Here is a 27,518-nt window from a genome sequence, read left to right as displayed (position 1 = left end):
CGCTGCCGCGGGCTGCGCGCCCGTCCCTGACCGCGCTGCCTTGCACTGCCCGTGGCAGTGGGTGGGAGCGAGCGGGCAGGTGCGAGCAGAGGCGGCGGCGGGACGCGTCTCCGGCGTCTCAGCGCTGCGAGCGGCTGTGGGGCGGCGGGCGCGGAGTGCGCGGCTGTACCTGGTGTCGGGGAGGGAAGGGAGCCTGTTCCCGTAACGCCGGACTGGCGTAACAGCCTGAGCAGTAAACCTCGCCTAGCATCTAAATGCCACATACTGCCCCTTTCCCCCTAAACTTGTGCGGCGAGGTCGGTCAGAGCGGGCACGGACGCAGGGTTGCGGCTGCGGGAGGGGTGGCAGGCTGCGGCAGTGTGCGGCTTCATGTCATGTCGCTGTCAGAAAACGCTCGATCTTAACACAGTTTTAAATAAGATGAGGGATGGCAGGTGATGATGTTCAGACTACGAACTCTTTTCTGTCCTGTCTCAGTATTTTCTTTTTTTCTTTTTTTTTTTTTTTTTTTTTTTTTTTTGTAAGATATTAAGTATGGTTGTAGACTTAGGCAAAATACATGTTAGAAGGCAAACCTGTAATTGTTTCAGATCACCTCGGGTTTGAGGGAGCACCTCAAGATTTTGCAAGACCTCTTTACCAGCAGCCTTCCACTCTAAGGTGTCTAACTGGAATGAGATTTCAGAGATGGTGAAGCCCTAATGTCTTTTAAGCTTCTTATGAGAAATGTTCACTTCTTGCAAGTTTCTTGTAGTAGGTGCTTGTGTTACACCAGTTTTTATAATGCTAAAGATACTTTAGAACAATGTAATAGCAGCTGATATTTGCAAGAATGTTTTTTCCATAGTTTCATTTAGACACAGGTGTACTCTTCTAAAATTGTCTCTTAGTTTCTTATAGTTTACACAAGCTATACCTAGCATTTTACTTGCTACACTGTGTGTTGCTGTTGGTTGAATATATCCTGTATAAAACTTGTTTTTTTTTTTTTAAAACCAAGGCATAGGAACCCATCATCTGCAATTGTTCCATCAAATTCTGTTGGAGCTGTAAAAATCTTCCAGTGTAATAACTGTTTATTAATCCACAAACTGTGGAATGTTCTTGTGGAATATTGGCATGATGAGAAATTATTCTCTTTTGGATGTGTGGTGGTTTTCAGGTTAAATATATTGTTTTAGAGCCTTTTTCCTGGTTTGAGGAGATATTATGAAACTTAACTTTCTTCCAGATGCAAGAAATTGCCTTTGTTATGCATCACTATTAAGTGACTTCTTTTACCAAAGGGAGCATCACGAGGCTGTTACTGGTACATCTATCTCACCAAGATCTCGCTGTTACTTTCTTATAGTCTCTTTCTAAAAACTCTCCACAGTTTTTCAAAGTGGACATTTCTTAGAGCTTTGGCAGTAATAATCCAAGCTTTCAGACCTTGTTAACATGTTTAAATTAAAAACAAGCAAACAAACCAATTTACAGTGGGCTGTGCTGGTTAATCCCAATATAGCATTTAGCAGTGGGCAAGTTCTGCAGACTGTAAGTGCAAAGACTGAGCCCTTACATTGGCAGAACTATTTTGTTCATATAACATCAATGCACACAGACTTGCTTTTTGTGAAATTAGCAGAAAAACTTGTATGATCTGAGTGCCACAGTGTTAAGACTTTTGAAATTTGTCCTTCTGTTAGTGTGAATTGACACAGACCTCTTATCTGTCTGTCTTACTTTTAAAATGCCAGGTTTGGCAAATAGAGTCTTATGGGGAGGGTGGCAATATAGTTCATTGAATTTGTCAACTAGGGAGCATGGCACACAGACTATAGGTATCAGTGTGGTTTAAGCATTATCTTTATTATTATATTCGACATGCAATGTGGACATGCACAATATTAAGGAAAAGGGCTAACATGGGATTGGTTTCATCCTTTAAGAACAAATAACCTTTAATAAATATTAATAAAATTTATATGAAAGTTTTCTCCCATATGTCTACAGCTGAGCATTAATAATGTGTGCATGATAGCTGTTAGCATGTAACTAGTATTCAAGTAGAATATGCAAGGAATGTATGTAATCCAAACCTTCAGAGTGTCAACTTGTGAATTTTTCACTGTTTTTGAAGTTAGTGCTTAAGTACTAAAGTATTCATAGCATTTTATTTACATTGTCTTTTCCCTAGCAGGATTTAAATTTCCCTTGCACAAAGTGAATACTGATTTTTACCTTATTTCAGCTGGATGAAGTTCAGTTCTGGAGCCAGAGTCCAACAATACTACTGTTGAAGAAAACAAACTATTAGCTTGAAAATCTTAGAATGAATTTTCCATTACAAAGTGTGTTCTAGTGTATTAGGTGGGAAGTGTTTTAGAAATCATTAGTACATTTCTCATTGTCTAGAAGGAGTGCTTGGAACTGAGGTGATACACTCAGTTGTCTTTGCGCAGACATGCTTGGATCATTTTAGCTGTTGCAAAGAGAAGCACAAGCCCCATAACACTCTGTCATGATTGTATTTAAACTATATTGTTGAAGGAATTATCTGTTCATAATATGTTTAAAAATGTTGCTCACACCCTTTTATTTTTCAGTTGCTAAGCATATGCAGGTACAAATTTACACTATTTACCACGCCTTATACTTTTGTAAATAATAAATTTGTGCTGGATTTTTCTAGTATTTCATTAGGTTCTTCTCTTCATTTAATTCTCCACAGTTCAGGCTGGCTCTTTTTGTTTTCCTAACTGCAGGAACCCTCTAGATGAGACAGAATTCTCTAATATAGCATGTGCCAGCTTTGTCTGTCAGAAACTTTTCTATTTTAATTTCTGCCAAATATGATGATGAAGCATTTTCTATGAGGTTTTCATCTTTCTTTGAGCTGACTATGTCTATGTTCTCTTATGCTGCAAGTGGCAGATTTTCCTCAAGTGATAATGGTAGCAGATAACAGTATGCATGCCTTGGAAATAAAATGATCTGTTAGTTTCCAGAAAATGCCACACAGATTTAATCTTCTATTAGAATAATGAAAGGATATATTCTTAGGACTTTGAGTTAACGGTGTATGTCTTCTAGTGCTTGCAGACTGCCTCTTGTGTTAAAGGATCTGCCTGGCTAAACTCTCAACAGTTTGTCTAAGAAAAAGTTGGATGACTGTGGATTGTAGTCTTTGGGGGAAAGATATCTTTCAGTAGTCGATAAAATGTGGCTTTGTCAGTGCCTTTGCCTCTTTGACCAGGATAAGAAATAGGTTTTTGGAGGCACTGCATGTTTATGGGACTGAAATCTTCATGCTCCCAAGCTGAGGCTGAAAAGTGAGGTATGGAGAGCCTGTGTATTCTGCTGTGTCAATGCACCTTCCTTAATCTGAGTTGATCATATCACTTACATGCAGTGCAGTAAATAGACATCAGTAGGCAGCATTTCCTTATGAATTGTTCCACTTACTGATCAATAAACTTTCTCACTGACAGTGTTTAAATATGTCTAGTTTAATATCAGATTCTTTGTATGAATAATTTGTGCAGTCATTGTTGCCTTTTCACCTGGTGCTAATATTCCATGACTCTGAGAAGTCCATGAGAATAATTTATGATGGAAAAGAGTATTTTCTTCCATAAGTAACTCATCCCTCCACCAAAACTGGTACTAGCCCAAGATCTGCCATATGAGCAGTCTTGATGCATTCTAGGTCTATGTCTGTAAAGTGTGGGTAAAATCTTCTGAATTAATTTAAGACCCAGAATATCTCTTGAGTGCATAACTTTCCAGAGCTGTGACTCTTCAGGCTTTTGTTTCATAGGAGAGTTTCTGATTTCCTTGTGCACATGAAACCTCTGACCTCAGCATGTGGTCTTGTTGCACGAAGATGCAATGTGAACAATAGAATTCTTGTGAAAAGTAGTTTCCCAGGATCTCATTGGCTTCTGTGGTTTTTCAGATGGGATTTTTTTTTTTTTTGACATATACATTTTTTGTCCATCAACTGGAAAGCAATTGCTAGACACAGCAGAGCTAGCTTGGCTCACCTCAAATAAGAAGGAAGTTGTCAGGTGGAATTTTTTAATACTACCCATCTTTAGAAAAAGGCTCTGAGGCTTGAAATTTCTATTTCCCACAATCATAATACTTTGCAAAGAACTCATTGGGAGTTATTTAACAAAGAGGAGGATGTGTGGTAATGTCAAATGTCAGAGATGTATTAGGATATTGAAGATGGTATGGGGAGACTTGGGAGAAGAAAATGCAACTGGAATATTTTAGCCTTTTTTGTGAACGATAGCACTGGTACATTAACATAACAGCTCTGTTTCAAATATTTTAGCTTCCATTGTAACAGCTTGCAAATGTTCAAGTGATATTTTGTTTGTTGGACAGACATTCCCCACTCTCCGCCCTCTGGGGAAATTCTTTAATCTTAAAAAAAGGCTAGAAGTTCCTCCTTTTTGTTATATAGACACATAGCATTTTCAATGTTGAAATGGTATTAGGAAGTTCTTGAATTTTGATCTTGAATAGCCGAAGATTTGGATTTGGCTTAAGAGTGAAGGGTGATTGTCTCTGAGATGCAGGATATGTTTCACCCTTTTCTGTCTGCTCCTTGTCAGCAGAATACCTCTGCTTCACTTGCCTGGGTCCAATTCCGTACAAAATTAGCTTTGCCTAGAACTTTAAACTGGTGATGCAGGTAAACTTATAAATAAAACTGTAATGAAAGTTGCCCATTACCTTTTGACATATATATGTACCTAGAAGAGTTCTTTCTTTTCTGCTGTGCCTTGCACTCAATTTTCAGTGGTTTTCTTCCAGAAGCAAGTACCTTATGCTTTCTTTTTTTCTGATCAGAAAATAAGCAAATGTCCTTTTAACTTTTCTTTATAATAGCTCTTTTTTAATTTGATGACGTTCTTTTTACATCAATCACTTTTATCCACAAAACAGTTTCTCACTGGCCTTACATGTGCTAATGTGTCATTTCCAACCCGTTCAGAAATATTTCTGCGTGATACAATTTCCTGTGGTATTCACCATTAATTTCTCCTGCTGTGACATGTTTCTAGCACACACAAAATAAAGCTGTTTGTTTACTCAAACTGCTGTAAAAATCAAACAGTTCAAACTATTTGGTTACTTGCCCATCTGCTGTCCGAGGTAATTCGAAACTTCCTTTGCTTGGTTTCCCAACAGGGGCTGTTTATTAATCCAGCAATCTCTGTCCACTGTGTCTCCTGCAGCTCAGTTCCAGCAGAACTGCCTTCTCCAACCTGCCTTGCATCCTGCCACCGTGGCAGGTGTGGCAGAGGGAACAGCTTTGTTGCCATCTGGAATTATTTCTGTCTTTCCAACTCAATGAACTGCTGGGATTTTTAATCTCTTGTCTGAAAATTTCTTGACTGTTCTGTGTATCCAGACTGCCCTTACCTTCTGACAGTTTTTAACTTTGTGTTTGGTGTGTGTTTTATGTTTGATAATTTCCTATGGTTCTTACTATATTGCAACTTGAACTTTTATCTTTCATGCAAGATGGATCTTGCTTTGAAGATGCTCAGCTGTGACATGCACTTAACTGTGTAAGTAGTTTAAAATGCAGATCCTAGGTAGAAAAAGTTATGCAGACTGTAACTTTATGCCACCTAAGAGTGCTGTGCAATCTCTTCTACTGTTCTGTAAAGAAATAATAATTAAACTGCTCACAACTTTTAGAAATTAATTGTATATAATTTATAAACAGCATTCAGATTTAGTAGACAGATTTGTTTTTAACCATTCTACTCTTCAAAGAGCAGCCAGTTCCAGGTAGAATAACTTTCATGCCCATTTTATCCTTTCTTCAAAGTACATTCAAATTATAGGTGCTTAATTTGTAAATAGATCTCCTTGTGCAATCCCTACAGTATAGCCCTTGGGACACTGCAAGCAATATAATTGAGAAGAAATGTAGTTCAAAATCTGAAGGTTTGGATTTTAATCCAAATGTTTGCAAAGTTGAATGGTTTTTCATTTGATTTATAGTAGCAAGCCTCGGTTTAATCTTTTCCATTATTTTGAATAGCTATATAGTGTCAGCTAATAACCATACATAAAGGCTGAATTATATAATTTCATTTTAGAAAGTCTAGGTTTCTATTTTTTCTGTCTATTTTAACACCATTTCAGTTTTCATCATAATGTAATTGAAAAAAAATTGCTAAAACACTTTTCAGATGCTTTGCTTTCTTTTAAAATGGTGTCTCTCTTTATATGAAGTAAAGTTAGTCATTGGCTCATCCATCTCTTACCTGGTTAGTTCACATGCATCATGCTTAAATAATTAGTGTTTCAGCTATGAAAATAAAATGTTGCAGAATACTGAAAAAAGATGGAGGATGTAAAGAAGAAATGGATTTCCTTTGTTTTGTTTCCAAGCTTTGCTCCCTTCTGTCTATATCACTTAGGATGTTTCAGATGATTGAAGATACATGACATGTGCTGCTGCCACCAAGGCAAAAACCCATCCATGAAGTCTACTGCATTATGAATTTTGCTTGTAATTAAAAAAAAAAAAAAAGGATAAAGGCCACTGAACTAATCTAGCCTTTAATAAATTCTGTAGCCATTTTTTTTTAACAGAATAAACTCCAGTGAGATGAATAGTATACTTCAACCTTTAGCTTGTTGTCATGCTGTCATCCATAGTAGTTTTGTTGTTTAATAGAATTTTTTAAAATCCTATTAGACGCTTGGCTTTTGTTTATACATTGGCAGCTATGCAGCTTTATTTTATAATTATGAAAGGTTGCTAAACTGGGATTTAAGTGAGAGTAAGAAAAATGTAGAAAAGATGATTTACATGTAGTGCTATGCAATCAAATTAATGCTTTAGAGCCTCAAAGGTTATTAGTTTGTTAGCTTTGCTAAATCTGCTGTTAGATCTTGGACCTTCAAAATACATGTTTCAAAAATACATGCTTCACACTAGTCTGGGTGTTCACACCAAAACCAAATGGCGTGTTTGTACCTCTCCTGAACCAGCACATGACTGCAACTGTCTTCTGGTGTTTTACTTAGATGTCTGCCACTAAAATGTGGAAGAGATATGGAAAAGTTTCACCCATTTTCATTAACTGTGAAGCTGCTTAATGATCTTAAGACAGCTATTAGAAATCTTAAGACACCTGCTAGAAATCTCTGCCATGTTTACTGATTTGTGATCTGGGTCTGGTAATCTGAAGGAGACCAATGATACTGAGGCTGTCTTTGCCCTTAGGAGGAGAGCTGGGTTAGGAAGTCTTCTCAGTGGGTTGTGGAAAATTTCACTGACACCTAGGCTGCACTTTGGAAGAAAAGGTGTTTGTTTTATACTGCAAAGCTCACAAAAAACTTTTGATGGAGTGCTGTTTTCCATCCATTGGGCATGCTACCCAAAAGTGCTTTGTCAATGGGGAAGTTTGAGCAGGTGCTCATTGCTCATTCTAGGTGCTAGTACAGGAATCCCAAGAGATTTGCTATTTTAGGATTAGTCTTCTTTCTTTTTGTTGAAACTCTCAAATTTTGCGTGACTGTTCTTATTGTGTAGATAATGTCCAGGAACACTGTATGAGAAGCCATGCAAGCTGATGTAGTGGTGTTGCTTGTATTTCATGTGTGAGGATGTGTATTCCCATCATGTGATCCAAAAATGGAAGACACTTGGATGGTTTCCCTCAGACTTAAAGTGTCTGCCTCTCCAAAGGGACTCATCTGTGTGTGGTGGGCAGATCAGGAGATTACTTTGAAGCTGTTGCAAGAGGCACCTGCCAGTTGCTTTTTCCATTGCTGGAAATCAATTAAGATTGTGTTGGCATTCTGCATAGCACCATGGTAGGACTAATTCATTCACTGGGATAAACAGGCTGGATGAAGCTGGTTTTGGACAGAAATTCCCTAGTTAACCTAAGCCATGAAAAGGGAGAGGATATTAATTGGAAGAGGCAAAGATCTAGCTTGGACACTTGAGTAGCAGATGCTGTCTTTGTCTGCATTAATCTGATTCCTCATTGCACTTTAAAAAAAATCACTTTTAGGGGGCTGCATCAGCTCTTTTTTTTTTGTGTGTGTTTTTTTTTGTTGTTTTTTTTTGGTTTTTTTTTTTTTTGTGTTTTTTTGTTTTTTTTTTTTTTGTATCGACAACCTATATGTTTAAATTCAGGACACTTAGACCATGTGAATCTAAACCTGGAATTGTCTGATTTGGGCCATGTTTGTGTGTTTGTTTGATTTGTTTTGTTTTTAATCCTTTAACTTTTCCTCCACCTTGTATAGTTATCTCACCATTTCCATGGTTGAAGTGAAACTTTGCCAGTGATATGGAAATACTCAGTTTTGATGAACTGTAATCTGCAAAGCATTGCTCAGTTGGAATTCTGCCTTCCTCTGTTTCTAGTGCAAAATTGACAGCCATTCTTCTTTCAAGTAGGAGATATCACCTCAAACCAGGTGCTGTCCAGGATGGAAATGGGGAACACATGTCTAGACACGCCTCAAGGCTTATCTAGGAGTGCAGGCTCTTACTGTGAGCGGGAGCTGGACTCATGCCGTTAGCCAAGTGTTATTTAGTGCATGTGCTGAGTGAGTGTTTTGAGAAACATTTTATAAGTTGACAATACATAAGGAGAAAACAGGCCAGCTTCAGTAATTTTTGGATGTAGCTGCATAATAGGGGAGAGAAGCCAAGGGACACTGTGAAGGACATGAACAGCACATGTACAAAGGAATGCTGTTGCTTCTGGTGTGCATGAGGCAGGATTTCCTTTAGAAATCACAGTGTGGAATATATGGAATATGGAGAAAACTGGGATTTCTAAGACCAGTTTTAATGAACTGGTTAGCAATGCTTTAGTCTCTCTTTGCTGAAAACAGTGATTGAACCAATAAAATCAATGCTGACTTCTTGGAGAGCTTAGGATGATGTGGTGGTGGTGGTGGTGCTGCAAAGAAATGGTTGGTTTTTGTGCCATTATGTATTTGGCCTTGTCACATCCTCTTGCCCTGCAGGGGTCAGAACAAGTCACTGTAAGGTTGGGTGATCTGGTCCATACTGGGATTTCAGTTCCTAGTTGCTTATTATATGCTTTGTATGCCACAGAATTCTTACTGTTTCCTTTGAGGCTTCATCCTTCATAAAATCAAGAGTAATCTCTGCTATTGAGAAGTGACTTTAGTTTTACAGGAGACCCCTATTTTGTGTCTGGATTGAAACAGGGTTAAACGGGGTGAAGGTGGAGGTCTAGGGCCAGGGAGAAGTGCTGTGCTGAAGGGAGATCAAAGGTACAGTAAGTTCAGTGCCTTGGCTTTGGTATCATCTCTGATCTATGTCATGGAAAAGGCTCAAGGACAAGGTGAGAATAAAGGGATGTTCCCCCCTACACTTTTACTCTTCTGGCCTGTGTACTTTTCAGAACTGTATTTTTACCTTTTTTCAGCATGGCTCTCCCAGATATGCTAAGAGAGATAAGGTTTCTTAATCTTCAAGCCATCTATTTTAGGCTGTGAATTGCCTTGAATTTTCCCATGGAGAAATAAGATGATGGTGTTTGATTGTAATTTTTAGGTTTTATTAATTGGTTTTGTATTTCAAAAAGTATTCAGAAGTGCTGATAAACAAATTAAATTCCTTGAAAGCAGCTTCTCCAAGTCAAGTGTGGGAAAATACCTTTTCATTTTGGAAATGCTATTGTCTACAAGAACATGCTGTTCTTGCAACACAGAAGCCAAGAAGCAAAATGAAATCCCTTTTACATCTCACTTTTCATCAGGTGTTACTTCAGCTTTGTCTTAAGGGTGGGATACAGGCCAGAAACAGAGTATGTGTAAAACCAATAGAGATATGGACAAGTATTCTAATTGGAAATGACACTTCAAAGTAAGTGGGGATAAGATAAACATGCCTGTTTTTCTGCCTTCTAGATTAAAACAGTGCTCACAAGTTATTATGTAAGACAAAATAATGTGTTTTAAAAATTCAGACAAACTTACAGGCAAACCAGGAAGGATCCTGGATGAGAGAAGAGAACTACTGTGTTTAAAGTGAACTTTTCTCATAAGTTCTACTTAGTTCATGGTTCATGTGCTCTTTTTTCCTTCGGATTAATTTCCAGCAGTTTATTGGATAACAGGATTCACTCACTGAGAGGTGAAATTTTAACATTAATCTAACTGACTCTGGTTTTTCACTGCCTTATACCATGTGTAAATGCAGATCTACATAAAATGTGTCTAAATCAGAGCAGTAACTGTATTTTTACTTTGTTCACTATGCAGGGTTGAACTGTGTGTGCCTCAGTTAGCCCTTGATGAATAAATTGCTCTGAACAGCTGAAGAAAGCAATGCTGACTACATGATGAATTTAAATATGGCCCTCTAAAATGCCCATTGTAATGCATTTGTCAGAAAGAAAAGTACCAGCTTGTGTTGCTTATAGTCTTTAAGTGGACCATTATTAAATAGCTAAATTAAAGAAAATATAATCTATCTTCAGAGTAAAAAATCACCATATTTACAGTTAAGCTTTGTCAAAAAATTCCATTGTCTTTGCTTATGATCTAAATATAAATCAGGGAACAACAAGAGAAAAGCACGTTTGGGGATTTTACCTATTCTATTGTAAAGTCAGCTGACACATACACTGTGACAACTAATGGTGCTAGATCAAACCCTTATGTACAGAAGAGGAGGAAATAGCATATAGTCTAATTGATTATTTTGAGACTGAAATACCACTAAGTAATATTTTGGGTTTTATCTGTATTGTAATGGTGTTTGAGGTAGCAGGCCTTTCACAGACTTACTCCTTTTTACTGTAGAAAACATGGTGTATTAACATTTATTTGTAATAATGTGCTTTAATATTTAGACCAAGGTATTTCAAAGACAAACTAGCTTATTTTCAAAGTCTCAACATCTCTTTTAAGATGTTGATGCAAGAGTAAGCAAAGTTTGAAATGTCTTTGTTTTTGCATCTCCCAATGCAGATGTAGTAATTTTTCCCCCTGGAATTACTATGGAATTGAGATTGGCATTGAACAAAAAATACTCTTCAAGAAAGTGCTTTAAAATTTGGGTTATTTGAGGCTGTATACAGTTGTTTCATAACAGCAATATTGCTATGTCTTCTGAAGCCCTGGAACACCAAGATTCATCATGCCTCTTTTGAACAACTTCTTCCAAAAGACCAGTCCTCTTCCTTTCGTCTCTGATCTAGTCTGGATTTTCATACTGCATTGCTGTGTGATGGCTTGAAAACAGATAGTTTAAATTATGCTGAGAAGAACAGAAGATTATCTGTCAAAAACACTGCATGGATTTCTGTATTGAATTGAAGATAAGGATTGATTGAGTTTTTAATACCTGGATAGAGCACTGAGAAAAGTAGTAGAGCTGGAGATCCTTGGGACATCACAGAGCAAGTGATCAGACATGGTGATGGTGACTTTGACATTAGTCCTGCCAAGCAGATAGACCTCTATACCAGCGTGTGAAAATACTGGTGGTGAGGCTAGGACACGGCTTCTCACTTCTGGCTTTTGCTGATGCTTGAGCCAAAGACATAGGCTTAAAGCTTGTCTGAAAGAAATGGTTGGAGTATGGAAAGTGTGTGCATGTTTTAGCCATCTCCACAGCCTCCATATTAAACACAAATTATAAAGGATTATTTTCTCTATTATGACAGGATGTTTTGTTGACAGGAAAACTAAATTACTTGATTAAAATAATGGATGCTGAGGCAGGATTAGAAAATGAACCTGTGTCTTATAGATCTTAATTTAGTGACTTGACCTTCAAGCCATGCATTTTCCCAAGCATAGAGGAGAAAGAGGTATACAAAGCTTCTCATGACAGCAGATGTGTCAGGTTTTTGTGTCTTGTACATGAGATTTGTGTGCTTTGCACTATGTCATACTAGCAAGGAAAGGAAACATTTTTCACAGAAAAGCAACACGTGCATAAAATGTGATGGCATACAGAGCACTGCATTACATCACCCATCTCTGAAGTGGTCTCTGAAAAGAAGGCCCAGTCAGAGGTGAAACCAGGCTGCAAGTTGTTTGGCACATCTTCATGGATTAGAGGGTGAGCTGCCGGAGATAAGGTTTCTGGCCTCACTTGAGAATCAAATAAAGGGTTACAGCAGCTCCAAATAAATGGGAGGTTTGCAAGTTCTGCAGAGCAATGGAGATTAGTTAGCAGCACATTCTGACTCTTACATTAGGGGTTGCATGTGCTGTCTAGGAGCACTGCCTCGACACTGCAGTGGACACTAGCAGCATCTGGCAGCACTTCTTCCCCTTTCAGTCTGGGAACCACAGGCAACTGGTTTTATCTGTGTCCTTTAGTCACCTGTGCAAAGAACCAAAGTGAGGGATTTTTCCTGATGCAAAGGTTGTTAAGCATGTTGCATATTGCTGTAATCTTGAATGTATTCTAGTGGGGAGAGAGGCAAGGTGTGAGCACTTGGAAGCCTCATAAACATTGCCTGAAAACATGAAGGCACCATGCTCCCAAAATGATGCAAGAGAGAGAATAAAGTGAAAAAAAAGAGACATAAATATTCTGAAGGCTGTAAGGATGCAGATGAGCCATTTAGGTTGCTACCCTAAATCTTTGCCTGGAGATTAAGGGGTGCCAGATTTAGCTACATCTCTTTGCAAAACATTGCTTCAGAAAGCATCTAAAGCATAGCCCAGGAGTCTTTTGTTGGCTGATTTTGCTTTGAAGACTTCAGCAAAAGTTAAGGAAAATGTGCGCTCAGAAATAAGGGACACAGGTATTAATTACACAGCTGTTGGGGAAAATAAGTGAACTTTACAGTAACAAGGCCAACATTTTATTGTCAAATAACAGGATATACCCAGGCATTTCACCAGCTGCTAAGTTTTTTGTGGGTTCTGAAAAGACTATTTTACTTCTGCTGTTCTTATGTGTGCTTCAAAAATATGCATTACTGCGATACCCCATCTAGTAAATTTTCGTACTCAGCACCCCTGTTTGGAGAGAACTGTGTATATATATTGCAGCTCAGGCCTTACTTTAAAAAAATGTGAATGTGAGAGAATTTGCTATGAAGTTTGAGTCAAGTGAGTGATAAACCATGCAGGTAAAAGGTTCTGCAAGCTCACAGCAGAAGGGGGCTGTGTTCTGACAATTTGGCGCTGTGATCAAGCAATGTTGCAGTATTGAAATACTTTATGAGTGCCAAGCTAGGATGCTTAAAGTCAAAGCTGTTGACAAAATTTTTTTATAGCTTTAATTTCAATCAGAATATCAAATTACTGAAGCCGTAAAAGGGTACTTGCTGTAGGCCTGTGCCTACTGTTACACACTTCCTGCTGCTTTTCTTGGAAGTGAATTCATGACGACTACAGAAAAATAAGCTTCAAGGCATTTCTTTGGGAATGAAGAGCTAGGCTGATTAATGACTTTGTCAAAGCAACAGGTTAAAACTTCTTTACAGTTGTCCTGTTGTGTGTGATACTGCCTAAAAAATCCAAAATAAATCTTGGTAAGTGTTTGCATCCAGACAATCTGAATGGCTTACTGGTGAAAGCAGCACTGAACTGGTAAAACTGCGTACCAGGGCGCTTCTTCATTGCTGCAATGTTTGGGTCCTGTTTAATTTCAATTTTTTTCACTATCTTGCATTTGCAACTTAAGACAGACACATGCTCAGAACTGTGATGGTTCATGAAGAGGAGGTGGGTCTGGTGTGGCTGCAAATAAGATGCAGTATTCACAGAATAAGCTCAGTTGGGAGGGACTAGCAAGGCCCTGCACAGGACCATCTCTAAGAATTACACGTTATGCATGTGGATAATGTCAGATTGTTCCCAGAAGCACTGGTCATCATCTGTTGCAGCTGATGCACCTGTCTGCTGTAGGCTGGCACCATATTTGTAAAGTTTACTCATGAGAGAACTCTCCACAAAACACTTCCAGAAACTTCTTAAGAGATGAAAAGTGTTCATCCATCCTTGTTAATTTTTCTTGAATTGAGATTACTTTCTGGCAGAAAGCATTTAGAAGAAATAGTTTAGAGAATTGCAATTAAGATGCATTTATATTTCTTCATCAGGGACAAGTTTGAAAGGGTATTGTAAATTTAGAGAGTTAATCCAATTTCTTCATCAGGGACAAGTTTGAAAGGGTATTGTAAATTTAGAGAGTTAATCCAGACTATGGGTGATTTACCACAGCTGTTGCTGTATAAACTTGATGCTGCGAATGCCTTGGTAAATGGTTTTCCCATCCATATGAGAAGCCTGGGCAGGCACTAGAAGACTGAATTTTTTTATGTGACATGATTTGTTCCCTGAGCTCTTCTCTGTAGGGGGCATCTTAAGCTCTGTCAGAATGCAGTACTCTTTTGTAGTGAAGTTTTGTGATGAGTAGCTCTGTCTGGTAAAGAGTCAACATCTGTGGCCTTGGAGCCTGTGTCTAGGTTGTTGTGTGTGTGGCAGAATCTGAACCAATTAAATTACAGCCTAATGATTATGCAGAAGTCACTACTTAACAAACAGAAAATTATGGATTCTTTTTCTCTTACCAGATGAACCAGCCTGCTGATAGAACTCTTTATACTATGAGAAGCCTCTTCTTAACTGGAGGATGACAACCTCCAGTTGGGCCTTTATTAGTCATTGGGGCAACTCAGTGACAAGTAAGTTTATATTTTAGTTATTTGCTGGAGTCAAATCACATTTTATCCTAGAAGAAAATGTAAAGCAGGGAAGACGCAGGGACATATATTAACAATTAAAAGTAATGCTATTTTTCAATATGCAGTGATACTTTGAGGTTAGCTGTCTCTGACCCATAGGACATACCTGACCACATACTGTATCAGGCAGTTCCCTAGTTGTTGTCTGTAGCTCACTTCTCATCAGATTTCAGCTAGGCTGGCTCAACTATTATTTTTGGGTACTGCCTACACTGTTGTTATTCTCTGGCAGCATTTCATCCTTAACCTCTGCAAGATCCAGACAGAAAATTTGATCTCTCCATGAGGTTTTCTGAGGTGCTAGTCATGTCTTGTTTTGTAGAATACTTCCATAAGGTGAAGATAAACAAAAGGTCTGGTGATGTGGAAAAATTACTAGTGTCTCCCTCTCAGAAGCTTTTCTTGTGATATGCACTGAAAAAGAATTCCTGTTACTTCAAATTTGCACAGTTTCTGAATATGTGTGTTAAAATGCTGGGGTACCTATTGGGGAGTCCACTTGATACCAAATTATCATCTTCTTTTTTAGGCAGTGATGCTGACTTTCTGAGCTATCCTTGTATCTGCAAATGAAAGAAAGAACCAAGCCAAAACCCCACAATCACCACAGTATTTGTTACGCTGCTCATTCAGCTTGAACAGCCCTTCCACCCTTAATGCAGTCCTCTTTTTACTCTCATGAAGGCATTATGCCTTTCAAATTGTGTTCTAAGTCCAGGTATGTGACAGTGTCATTCTGTATAAAAGTATATTTTTGCCTATGCTGTGCTCCATAATCACTGTTCTCTGGTTGCCTAGGAAGAGGGTGTTGCTGTTTAGTATGTCAAAGCTGAATTCCAAAGCCTCAAGAAGAGCAAATGATGAGCCTTATCCCAACTAAAGGGAAGAGAAGGAAGCTGGCGATACCAGGAGAAGATGCTGAGATCTTTGCCCTGCCTGTTTATTTCATTCTGTGTGTCCTTGGGTGTCAGTTGAAGATGATGTCCCATAAGTTATTCCATGAGTTGTCATTTTACAGCTTTTAATGACACACTTTATTCTGATACTAGAAATTATGAAATGCTGAAGAGACCATTTGCTACATTAAGACCATGAAGAAAGCTGGCATTAGAGACCCTGTGAGAGTCATATTTTTGATGGAGCTGTCTCTTCCTACAGGGTATGAAAATGTTTCTGAGTCTGGTTAATGAATATGAGCAATGATTTTTCAGAATGGCTTTCTGGTAGGATTATAACTATCACAGCATACTCTGGGGGTAGTCAAGAAGTGAAATATAAATGTCATTTTTCTCCATATATATTCAGCTTGAAATTAAACTGACTGTTTTTACTGATGAGACTGCTAGAATAACTGATAGAGAAGAGAAATCTGTTAAAAGTGAGATCAGAGTTCTTTCCAGAAAAAGCACTCCATCTTAGCATGAGGCTTCAGAGTTGCTGTGGAGTCTTTTGAATTGAATTATTCCATGGCTTGAACTGATTTCTTCCATGCAAGGTAACAGTCCAGCATCAATAACCATTCCTTATTGTGGCCTTAGAGGTAAAGCAACCTTGATCTGAAATACCTTTACTGTTGTTGTCCATTTTCCAGTAAATGTTGTACTGTGAGGAAAAGAACTTGGAAGCTAACAAGTGTTTTTCCTCATCTGCAGTTGATGAAAGAGAGCAAAAAAAAAGGAATACTCCATTTGGGATAGATTGTAGGCATTCTCTCATTCAAAAACTAAAAGTTTTACTTCAGTCATTGAAAATGTATTTTTTTTCAGTAATTGCAAGCTGTATCAAACCCAAAGTATTTATTTCAAACTGAAGTGTTATGCTTAAAGTGACATGTAAATAGCAGTACTGCCATCTCCCCATTGTCCTGCTCTCCAGAAGTGACTGTATGCAGAGTTCCAGGAAAAGGCAGGGACAGATCCGCTAGCTGTTTTGTATACTCTTGCAGTTATGCCAGCTACAAAAACTGACATAAACTTTGCTTTTCTTTTACTGAAACACTTCTAAGTATTTTGGTGCTGCTGAATGGAGGGATGCATTCTTTTTCAGGACCAGGAGAAACTTCCATCTATTCTATTCAGAAAGCCTCTCAGGTCAGCCTCTAAGGATTTTTATTCTGTGAGTTTTTCCATGCCTTGAGTGTTTTCTAACTTATGTCTGGGTCATTTTATGAATATTCTATTTATTGTAAAGGATTCATTTGCGGGGAGATGAATGCCCCTGTACAGAATGCTGTACTTTACTGAAACTACACATATTAAAGTTTCTAGTTGAAAGCTTCCCTTTCTGTGATGTCTGAAATGCAGATTTTATTTCTTTTTTCAGTTTTGTTTTTAACTGCTTATGTTACATTTTTCTGGTTTTTGTGAGTATGGGTTTAGATCAGAAACAGGAGTTGTGTGATGGAAACTCCTGGCAAAGAGCCAAGATGTGCTGGGAACACTCAAGAGTTAAAGTATCCAGCCTGTTTTAAAGCAACTTTTGTGGAGTTAGTTGTTGCAATCTATGTTTGTTGAACAGTCTAGTCTACTAAGATTTTGGTGTGAATCTACAGATATTGTCTGTTAATCCCTTGGGTTTTTCTCTTCTGTAAACCAGCCATGTAAATTTTTTATTTTCCTGTAAAATACTACCTTTAGGGACTCTTGAACAATAGAATGTGTAGGTGCAGATTAATAGTTGAACGCACATAAAAAATTAATGCTATTGCTTAGCAAATTAAATAATATAGGAAATATTTTATGAAAGGCCATGTCTTGTTAATTTAGGTCTAGCAAAAGTAAGCCTTTTTCTGTTACCTACGTGTCCTGGAAAGTATGGTAGTCTCACCACTTTGCAGAGATTTCTATTGGAAACCAAACCATTATCACTATTTTGTATTAAATACATAAAATTAAAAAAAAAAATCTTCAAGAGACAGAGGCTACTTCTAGCAAGGTTATGAAAGGATATTTCACTGCAATGCCAATTTTGCTGTCTGCTTCAGGAAGAGTATCACCTGGATGATTAAATAATTGCTTCACCTGTATATGCCCTGAAGCACTGAATAATTTTTTGGCTTTAAGGAGAAGAAATTGGGTTTTTAGGAGCCAGAAGCAGGCAGTGATATCTGAAAATATTCACTAAGACATTATAGAGGATATGTAGGCTGGGACAATATTGCTCTCCAGACTGAACAAAGAACAGTAGCTGTGGAACAGTTAATCAAGGATATTTAATCATGGCTTCAGCAATTTCTTAGAACTATTTTTTTTATCACTTTATTTCTTCCATTCATAGCTATTAGACTTAATTATTTGCTTTACATAACAGATAGTGTAATCACATTGACTTGTAGAATTTTTGTTTTCCTTACTCTCACTGTCTTTTCACCTTTCTTGTGATATTTTTCCTCTTCAATATTTTAAAAATCAAACTTTTATTTTGTAGCATTGCAATTAGGTACTTCTTCTTCTAATCCTTTTTTGGAAGAAAAAAGTAATGTTTGGTAAGGGTTTTTCTTTGGATTTTTACATTCCCTGAAGCAGAGTAAGATGTCAAATGCGGACTCTTTAGAATGAATTTATAAACATAGACCACAGTGGGGTAGATTGTGTGAGACAGAACAAGTTATGGCAATAAGGAAATACATGGTTTTTAGCAATATTTTGTGTTAAGTTTTTCTATCTAAAGTCTAATACTTTTGTCATCAAAAATTGCTTGGGTAGAGCTTTGTTCTCGAGATGTTTTATAGAAGCTTAAATTCTAAATGCTTATCCATATGCTCAAAGCAGGAAAAGTCAGAATGTGAATAGGGTGCAGTGTGGCTGTGACCCTGGTTCAGCAGCTTACAAACCTTTGGGAGCTAGTAAATTAAAATTACAAAAAGGTCCTTCTTGAATGCACTGACCAAGTGAACTTGCTTGAACCATTGCCTAACATACACAAAGCAATTAAGTGTGGGACAACAGTTAGTGAGATTTTACTCACCACTGCTCATAGGAAAATAAATTGATGAATCTGACTGATGAATAGCCTGCAAAGTTCAGACAGTACTATTAGTCCCAGCTGAATTCACTGTATCAAAGCAAACTGTGGACTAAGATACGTAATACGAGCAGAAAATTCTATGCATGGAGTGTGAATATCTGAGTTTTAAAATAATGAATAAAAACATACAAGCCATATGAAGACAGAGAACCTTTGGTAGATGATCAGCAGAAGAGTAAAATTAATGAAAACATTTTTAATTCCTTGTTTATGACTAGCACTGGTGTCAGAAGAAATAAATATCTGTATAAATTGCAAGCTTACACATGTTTAATATCAAGTGAAGATAAATAAAATGCAAATATTTTTCCATGATACTTGATGTATTTAAAAAGTGCTCATTGAGATTTTGGCTGACTTGCTCAGGTAAAATGGATATATGATTTTACTTTCATGGAACTGGTAAAAGTTCAAATTTGAATTTCTAAATTCATCTGGAATTCATGAAACCATGCTCTCAAGAAGTCAGAGGTAGGTCACTGCTGAGGTCCATGTACATGTTGTCCTAAGCTGACCCATCTGAACAATACATGGGGGCTCCCCTGTGGACAGAATTCTTTATGTTTTCAAGACCTTTTAAAAGTCACCCCATTCTGTGACAATGTTCAGGGTGCCTCCCTCTTCGTAATGCAGGGCAGCTACTGTCTGTCTGAATCTGGATGTCTTGCTGATTTCGACATGTGTTCTTGGAAAGGACAGTGAGTAGGATTAGAATGTAACAAATGATTGCAAGGATCATCCCGGCCTTTTGAAGGTGACTGTACATGTTGCAGGGGTACGCTTTAGGCTGACATTCAAAGGAGTCTTGCAAACTTTTAAATTTATATATACAAATGCATATGTATGTAGAAAGATTTTTTTAAATTGTGTGTGTGTGTTTGTGTATATGTATATATATTTACATATGTGTGTGTGTATATGTAATTTATTCATTTGTGGCTTTTTCCAGATGTTGAGTTACTTTTTCACCTATAGTGATCTGCTCTAATAATTATCCTCTGTGTACAGCTTTTTAGGGTAAAGAGGTTAAAACACAGTATGCCTTTTCTTCTCAGAGTTCATCACTACTTAATTGATATATTGGAGCTGGCAGGATTTGGTGTCCTTACCCCATCAGACACCAGCTGTGCCACTGATTTGAGAAGTGGCTATTAAAAGTACCAGAAAGATTAACCTTCTCTTCCTCAAATATTGTAACCAGCTGAACACAGAGCTTTGTAGATAACTTATCTCCTTGAATCTGAGTGAAAGGACTAGTATCAGTCATGCTTGGGCTTCAAGACAGCTCACTCACTTTTACTGCAAAGAGATGCTTCAGTCACTGGGGTTTCTTAATTATAGAAGTTAGCTCTTTGAAAAACATTATTAAAAAGGGACTCACAGGACCAACCTGCCCCTCTGTCCTTGGTGCAAACCTGAGTTTTCTCACTTGGGTGTTCTACTTGAGGGCTTGAAGATCAAAGATTTGCACTGGACTTGGGCACCGGCCTCGTGTGCTGAAAGGAATAGTTATGTGCTGTTTTAAATTTTGTTAAATTTGTGCAGCTGGTTAGAATTGTAGAATCACAGAATGATTTCATTTGGACGGGACATTGAAAGTTGATCTTGTCCAAACCCCTTGCAATAAGCAGGGGCATCTTCATAAGCAAACACTTGCCAGAGATGAGCATGGTCTTACTTCGAGTCAGATCCTCATTAGACATCCCTCCATGTAGGAGAGCTGAGTTCCTCTTCCTGTGCAGGATACAGGAGGCCAAACCAACATTAACATTAACATTAACAGGGATTTGAAATTTCTCTTCATTTTTGACTGCCACCAGTATTTTTCTTCCTCTGCACCTTTTTTTGTCTGTCCATCTCTTCTCCTTGTAGACTAAAATATCAGGAGCAGACATTGCCTGTGGCTTAGCAAAGTTAAGTTCTACACAGGGGTAATTTTACTAAAATTTTCAATTATTTATAAAAACCCCAACAAACGACAAAACAAATCAAAACCACAAAAACTCCACAACACAAACAAACAAACAGAAAAACCCCACTCCAAAATCAAACAGGATAATGAGCCACACTTGGTGTTGGACTGGCTGCTGGGCTTTTTTGGATTGTGTGAGAGAGAGTAGAGATCTCAGGAACTAAAATACTGTTCCTGGGCCAAATCCTGGTTGTTTCAAAATCTGCATTTTTGAAGACAAGAGAAAACCTTTTTCTCCCCAGCAAAGCAGATTTCCCCATTAACTTATAAAGAGTAAGGTTTCACATGATGTGAAGTAATCACTTGGTTAGTAGGTATAATAATTTGGATATGTCTTAATTATTGCATTGACTCCAATACACATTGGATGTATGGGTGTGTTTGCATATGTGCACATATATTCTTCTGTGTTTTTTTCCTTCAGATGACAACTCCTTGTTGAAAGTTTATAAGGGATGAAATTAAAATCCATTTTGCAAGCTGCACATGGAATATGGGACAAATCAAGTGATAGATGAACAAGTTAGAAAAGAAGGACCTATTTAAAAAAATCTACATCTTTGTAGGAAACCCTGAAAAGCTCAACAGTCCTTTTCCAGAGTGAACATTGCCACCATTTTCTGCAGTTCTCTATTCCTCTGTTTTCTGTGTGTGTGGCAGTGCTTACGCCAGGTAATGCAGAAGCAGTTGAGCAGCAAGAACCCATGTGAAATCTCTCAGAGAACATGTGTAAGTTGTGTCTGCTCAGGTACCTTATTCTTGTACTGTTTGCCACATAAAAACAGCATTTGTTGAGGCAAATTATTTACTATGTGTTTAATATCTTGACCTCTTTATCACTTGTAAATGCCAGAGAAGTTAATTTAAACTGCCAGATCACATGATGTCTGGACAACTCTCATTTAAAAGGTACATTATAGTTGTTTCCTTTCTCTCAGTTTATTTTTTTCCCCCAACACCTGTACATGACCTGTCTGATTTGGCTGGAGAAATCTGGTGGGGGGTAAAAAACTAGATATGGGAATTGTGTTTTGCTGTGGGGGGGCTTTAATTCCCCAGAAGTTCTTTATATGAGAGGTACAACCTACTCTCCTGCTGCAGGTGGGTACCAGGCACTTACAGCATCTGTATGCTTTGAATTTATATTTTTGCAAGATTACACTTCAGCTCAGTAACTCTGTCAGAGACACGTTCCCTGTGAATGACTTGGAGTTGATGCTTTGTCTCTTGTGATCACAAAACTGTAGGATTTCGGGCCACAGATCAAATGCCATTTCTCTGCCTCCAAGCCTCCTTAGTAGCTAAAATGACTCTGGGAAAGCACTGTATGGTCAGCAGAGCAGGGTGAGCTCCTTCAGGACTTCTGACCAACATCAGAGGGAACCTTCTATGAAATGCATAGATTTTATCTGTAGAGTAACTTGTGTATTCTGAAACAACATAACTTTTAGCAATTAAATGGGAGATAATTCTGTGCCCTTCTAATTTCTTCAGTTAAATGCTTGTCATCCTCTCCAGCTCTGCTGTGATTGTTTTGTAAGGACATGTGCTAAGGACATTCTCCACTGAATGGAACCTAATAAGGTATTGAAATATTGATGAGTAGAAGGTTAATTTTTAATTCCCCATCATCTGAACTGCTAGAAATTCAGTGTGGTTCTGTCCAAGAGACTTGCTGACATTATATGGTTTAATACATCTGCAAGGTAAATAAGCATGGAGCTACAGGATTTTATTTTGCCAAAGACCAAGGTGCTTTGTGCATTTGGAGAAAAACATAGAATCGTTTCAGCTGGAAAAGACCTCTATAATTATCAAGTCAACCATTAACCTAAAACTACCAGATTCACCACAAAGCCATATCCCTTAATGCCATGTCTGCCCATCTTTTAAATACCTCCAGTAGTGGTGACTCTGCTGCTTCCCTGGGTAGCCAGTTCCAATGCTTGCAATCTCTTAAGTGAAGGAATTCTTCCCAATACCCAATCTAATCCTGCCGTGACACAATTTAAGGCCATTTCTCCTTTTCATTTAATTTGTTACTTGGAGGAAGAGGTGGACCCCCATGTGGCTACACCCTCCTTTCAGGGAGTTGTAGAGTGCAATGTAGTCCCCCTGAGCCTCCTCTACTCCAAGCTAAACCACTCCACTACCTCAACCACTTCTAACAAGACCTATGCTTCACACCCTTCACTTTGTTGCCCTTCTCTGGACGTTCTCCAGGACATCAACGTCTTTCTTACCATGTACTGCTATTCATAGTCATGCCTATGTCCCAAATTCTGCTCTTGCATACCCTTTGATGGTCATCACGTAATGCTGCATCACGTAATGAGCTAAAGCAGCCATAAGGTCTTCAAAAGCTTATGCCAAAAATCATATGTTAATACATGATTATTGAACACACCTGAAGAATAATATAATGTAGGCACAGACACATCAATGGCTTCCAGTCTTGAATACTTGCATTTTTGGTAGTGTCTTGGAAGACCTGAGGCTGCTAGAGTGATGGTAGTGTCTTGGAAGACCTGAGGCTGCTAGAGTGATGGTTGTCTCACTTCGTCCTCATTTGTGTTTTGGCTGTTTTACGGTTTTGCCTGATTCAAATGCATTAATTTTTATTATGCTTGTATTTTGAAATAAATGAAAATGGTCACAAATCCTGATTTTTATTAGTGAGATATAACTTAAGATCATATAATGGAAAAGAAATGTTAATACCTGCTTTTCATGGTCAAATGTTGTCTCATTGAAATGCATGAAACACAGCTAACATATTGGAGACCCTTCATGCTCCAAGATAAAGTAACAGTACAAGAGAAAAGGACAAAGAATTTCAGAATTTTTCCTACTGCCCCAGGAAAATATATTATTCAGTGACCTCTCCTTTGCCTGACTGAGCCAAAACCCATCAGAGAGTGCTCAGGTTGCATTTCTGTTTGAGAGAGCTTGGATTGCATTTGCATGAACCACGGACTCTCGGTAGATTTGACCACAAGGAGAAGTTGCTCAGGGTAGGTCACCAAAATATCTGCTTCACCGGTGACTGTCTAAAAGATTGGTTCCATTTACACATTTGCCATTAAGACATTTATGTGAGGCCATCTCTGGCATTTTAAATTTAGCTTATAAACCTTCACTGCCAGAGACAGACTTGGACTGTTTTCTCTTGCCTCCTTAATTTTTTTTTTTTTTTTTTTTTTTTTCCCTGCAAACTGGGGAGATGATTCCTGGTATATGCACAGTAATAAAGCTTGTCAGACACAGACAGTCAGAATTCTTCTGAATTCACATTTAATTTATTCATAGCACAGCACGAAGCAGAGCTGATGGCAAGTTAATGTGCTGCACTTTAATGAGATAACTGTTTCCCTCCCAGGTTTTGAGGTTTATACTAGTTCTATTTGTCAACCTGGCCAAAGCCATACAGAATCACAGCTCTATACTAGAATATTTTATTTGCTTAACTGATGCTTTTGCCAGAGGAGAATATGGTGAAGTAATTAAATAGCACTGCTTTTATTTTAGATCAGGAATGGGTTTTCTTTTTTGAGTTTACAATATGTCCTTGTCAGAGTTCTGGCTCACAAATACTACCTAGATTAAAATATTCTGTTCAAAAATTTCCAGTTTTGGTGGAATTAAATTTACATCTATTTTTGAATTGGTGCCCTCTTCTCTTTTCGTTTAGAAGTATACATTTCTGGGGGGGGGAACTGCAGGATGGAAAGTGTATCTGTATTATCAAATGCAAATGCAGAAGCTTCAGTGTGACAGAGAGCTGCAAAGTCTCCCATTAAACAACAGATTATATGGCTCCACCCAGGTTTTGAAATGTAGTTCATGCCAGTTGGGTTCTTGCGTTAGAGCTTAGTCTTTTAGCAATGGCAGATCCTCCTTGTTGACTAATTATTTCATCTGTAATGAAAAGAAGATGAACCCTAGTCAAGAAAAATGAGGTTATGATGTATCATTAATGAAAGCATTTCTGTGGCACGGGGGGAACACGCAGGGGTTGGGAGGCACCTGGGTGCATCCCCTGCAGGTGCCTGTGGGATGCCAGTCCCTGGCAGGGTGGATGGAGGAGAGCACAGCGTGTGAACACAGTGTCCTGCAGCAGTGCCACAGTCTGCGTCCATCAGTGTCAGTGTCCTCTGACACGCTTGCATTAATTTATCTAAAGCCACTTAAAATGTCATTTAAGTATTGCTTGTGCTTGTGCTTCTCTTTGGTGGGCTTGTTGTCTAACAATGTATGTTGTTGGATTCAATGATTTTGAAAGTATTTTCCAACACAAATGATTCTGTGATTCTACATAGAAACATTGTTTCTGTACACAAAATAGTGCTTAGAAAAGGGGCTTTGAGACAGAGCTAGCATCTTCTGGGTGTATTAACCTTAATGTCTAAAACCTGTCAAAGTGAAGGTCAGATTGACCTTTCAATTCACCATTGTACCTTTGCATTATGTTTTCTGCAAAGATAAAGCCACCTTTTGCAGGAGGAAGGCAGTCAGATTAAGAAACTGTATAGTTATTTGTCCATTTTGTGCACCCTTTGTAGTACAAACCATTGTCTATTTGGCTACAGATGCATAAATAAATAATTAATGGGAAATAGATTTATGGAAAAAATGGCATTACAGGCTTCACTTGAAATACACCTGATGTTGGTTATAATTTCCTCTTGTTTCTTTGCTGGGAACAGAAGGGTGAGAGAATTGTGAGGGATAGGGAGGGACTGTATAGGAGGGGATATGCCACTGAGCATAATCAGTTTTGGGAAGAAGAAAAATCAAATTTTGTCCAGCCCTTTGCTGAGACAGTTCAGAAAAATAAATGCAAGGTCTGTATTTGGAAATACCAAACTGTGTTCAGCATTCGAGTCAGGTAATATAATCCATAGAAATCATAAGATGAGCCGACCTTCTGTGTGTTTCTTCAAGCAAATTGAGAAAATGTTAATTTCCACTGCTGTGCAGGTGGGAAAATGCACACAGATGAAATATCAGCACATTTGCCAATGTGTAATGCTTTTTATTTATAGATGCATTTCTTTTCTGCTGGGCTATGAGCTGCCAGTTGGGCTGTGTCTCCTCAGATGTCGATAGCATATCAAAACAAAAAGTCAGGCATCTTAGTAGGGAGGGCTGGTGGAGGTGACAGGGGGAGAAGGGCTCTACCTCCCAAAAAGTGCCATCACTGTACCCTGACAGTTCACACATCTTCTGTTGTTTCTTTCTCATCTGAAAAATGGAACCTTTGATATCAGATCAGTCTTAGTTCAGAGGTTATGCACTTGGCAGAAGGAAAATGTAAACTTCTAGCACAGACTGCTGGGTGTTGTTACCTGTATTGTTAAAATCTGGCAGTTGTGTTTATTGACCAGGCATTAAAGGGATTAGCTTAATGAAGAACTTACAGTTATCAAATTATTAAAGGTTTAAGAGGTTTGGGTTTTTATCAGTCTCCTTCTATTGAATAAATTTTTTAAAGACTGTTCTAGTTTAGGGAAAATTTGGGGAAAACCCTCTGGAAGGAGCCCCCAGAAAACAAACCCCCACAGCCCCTCGCCACCCACCTGGTTCAGGAAAAAATTTTCTCTGAGAGAAGTGGAAAAGAACCTGTTTATTTAACAAACAAAGCACTCCCCAGCACCAAAAAAATTAACAACACCAGATGACAACAAAACTCTTTCACCATGCTGAAGAGATGAACAAATCCAGAAAGTCTTTTCTGGGAGTGGTCTCCAGGATGCTGTGGGTTTCTCTCCTTCACTGGGGATGGCTGCTGCAGATCACAAAATGCAGGCTCTGGGTGTTCCTCGGTGTTTCCCAGATCCCAGTCCAGAGCAGGTTGGATGGTATTCAGGAAGAGGAAAGGAAAAGAAACAGTCCAGGGAAAGAATTGGACTGCTTAGCTAAACTAACTAGGAAGCAAAGGCAAAAGCAGAAGCAAGCCAAGCAAGCAAGCCAGCCAGCATGAGCCTCTTCTAGACAGCAGACCATGGGGGGAGGTGAGCCAGCTGATAACAAGGCAAAACAAACCTTTACTTTCAGAGTCAGTTCTGAAAGCACAGAACATAATATCAAACAAACAGAACACACGATTGGAGATACAGACACCATAACATCACCCTAGGACATTGACTTAAATTTACGTTTGTGTCCAAGGGTGTTGATTATGACATTGTTACTTCTTGATGCATTTGTAAGGCTTCCAGGTTAATTTGTTGCTGGCAGTGGTGGGTTTTCATCATAATGAGACTTTTTTCCCCTTGGTTTTTGTTTGTTTGTTTGTTTGTTTTTCTTGTTTTGTACCAAATTATTTTGGCAGTGTAATAGGCTTTGCTGTGTAGTGCTTGGTTTTGTTGCATGAATGGTTAAGTGTTTGGAGTACTTTTCTTGTTTCTGTTGTTTCCTGAGTTGAGTTTGCTGAGTGAAACCGATAATTTCTCAATGTTTGAAGTTCTCTACTTAGTTCTATATAGCAGTTGAAAATGAGAAATACTTAGATGTTTAGGAGTATAGGTCTTCTGGGTGTGGTGTGCAAATCTGAGAACTAAGTGGGAATGTGCCTTCATTTTTCTTCATTTTGGGCAATCTCCATTCAGATACCAAATTCAGTATCTTCCCATATTGCAGTAGTTTCCTTATGACTGTGATGGTCCCAGGCGTGTAGAAAAGGTTATAAATTTTGATGACCAGCAGCTATAATTGGAAAAAATTGTATAAACTTTTAGATATCAAAAGCTCTCTCAAGGCCTGAAATAGAAGCAGCAGACTTCAAG

The 27,518-nt window shown here is 38.3% G+C and overlaps 1 protein-coding gene and 1 long non-coding RNA gene across 2 annotated transcripts in view; both read left to right on the top strand.

The window, feature by feature from the left end:
- Positions 1-27,518, top strand: part of PLCXD3 (phosphatidylinositol specific phospholipase C X domain containing 3) — an 87,808-nt gene that overhangs the window by 319 nt on the left and 59,971 nt on the right. The window lies entirely within an intron of this gene.
- Positions 35-17,642, top strand: LOC146763817 (uncharacterized). Its single transcript, XR_014951276.1, has 2 exons — positions 35-14,672; positions 15,262-17,642. It is a non-coding gene; the product is annotated as an uncharacterized LOC146763817 (long non-coding RNA).

The sequence above is a fragment of the Lonchura striata genome, chromosome Z (assembly GCF_050655825.1).
Source record: "Lonchura striata isolate lonStrDom1 chromosome Z, ASM5065582v1, whole genome shotgun sequence".
Classification (NCBI taxonomy): domain Eukaryota; kingdom Metazoa; phylum Chordata; class Aves; order Passeriformes; family Estrildidae; genus Lonchura; species Lonchura striata.
The sequence above is the reverse complement of the archived record's forward strand: the minus strand, read 5'-3'. Positions and strand labels throughout refer to the sequence as shown.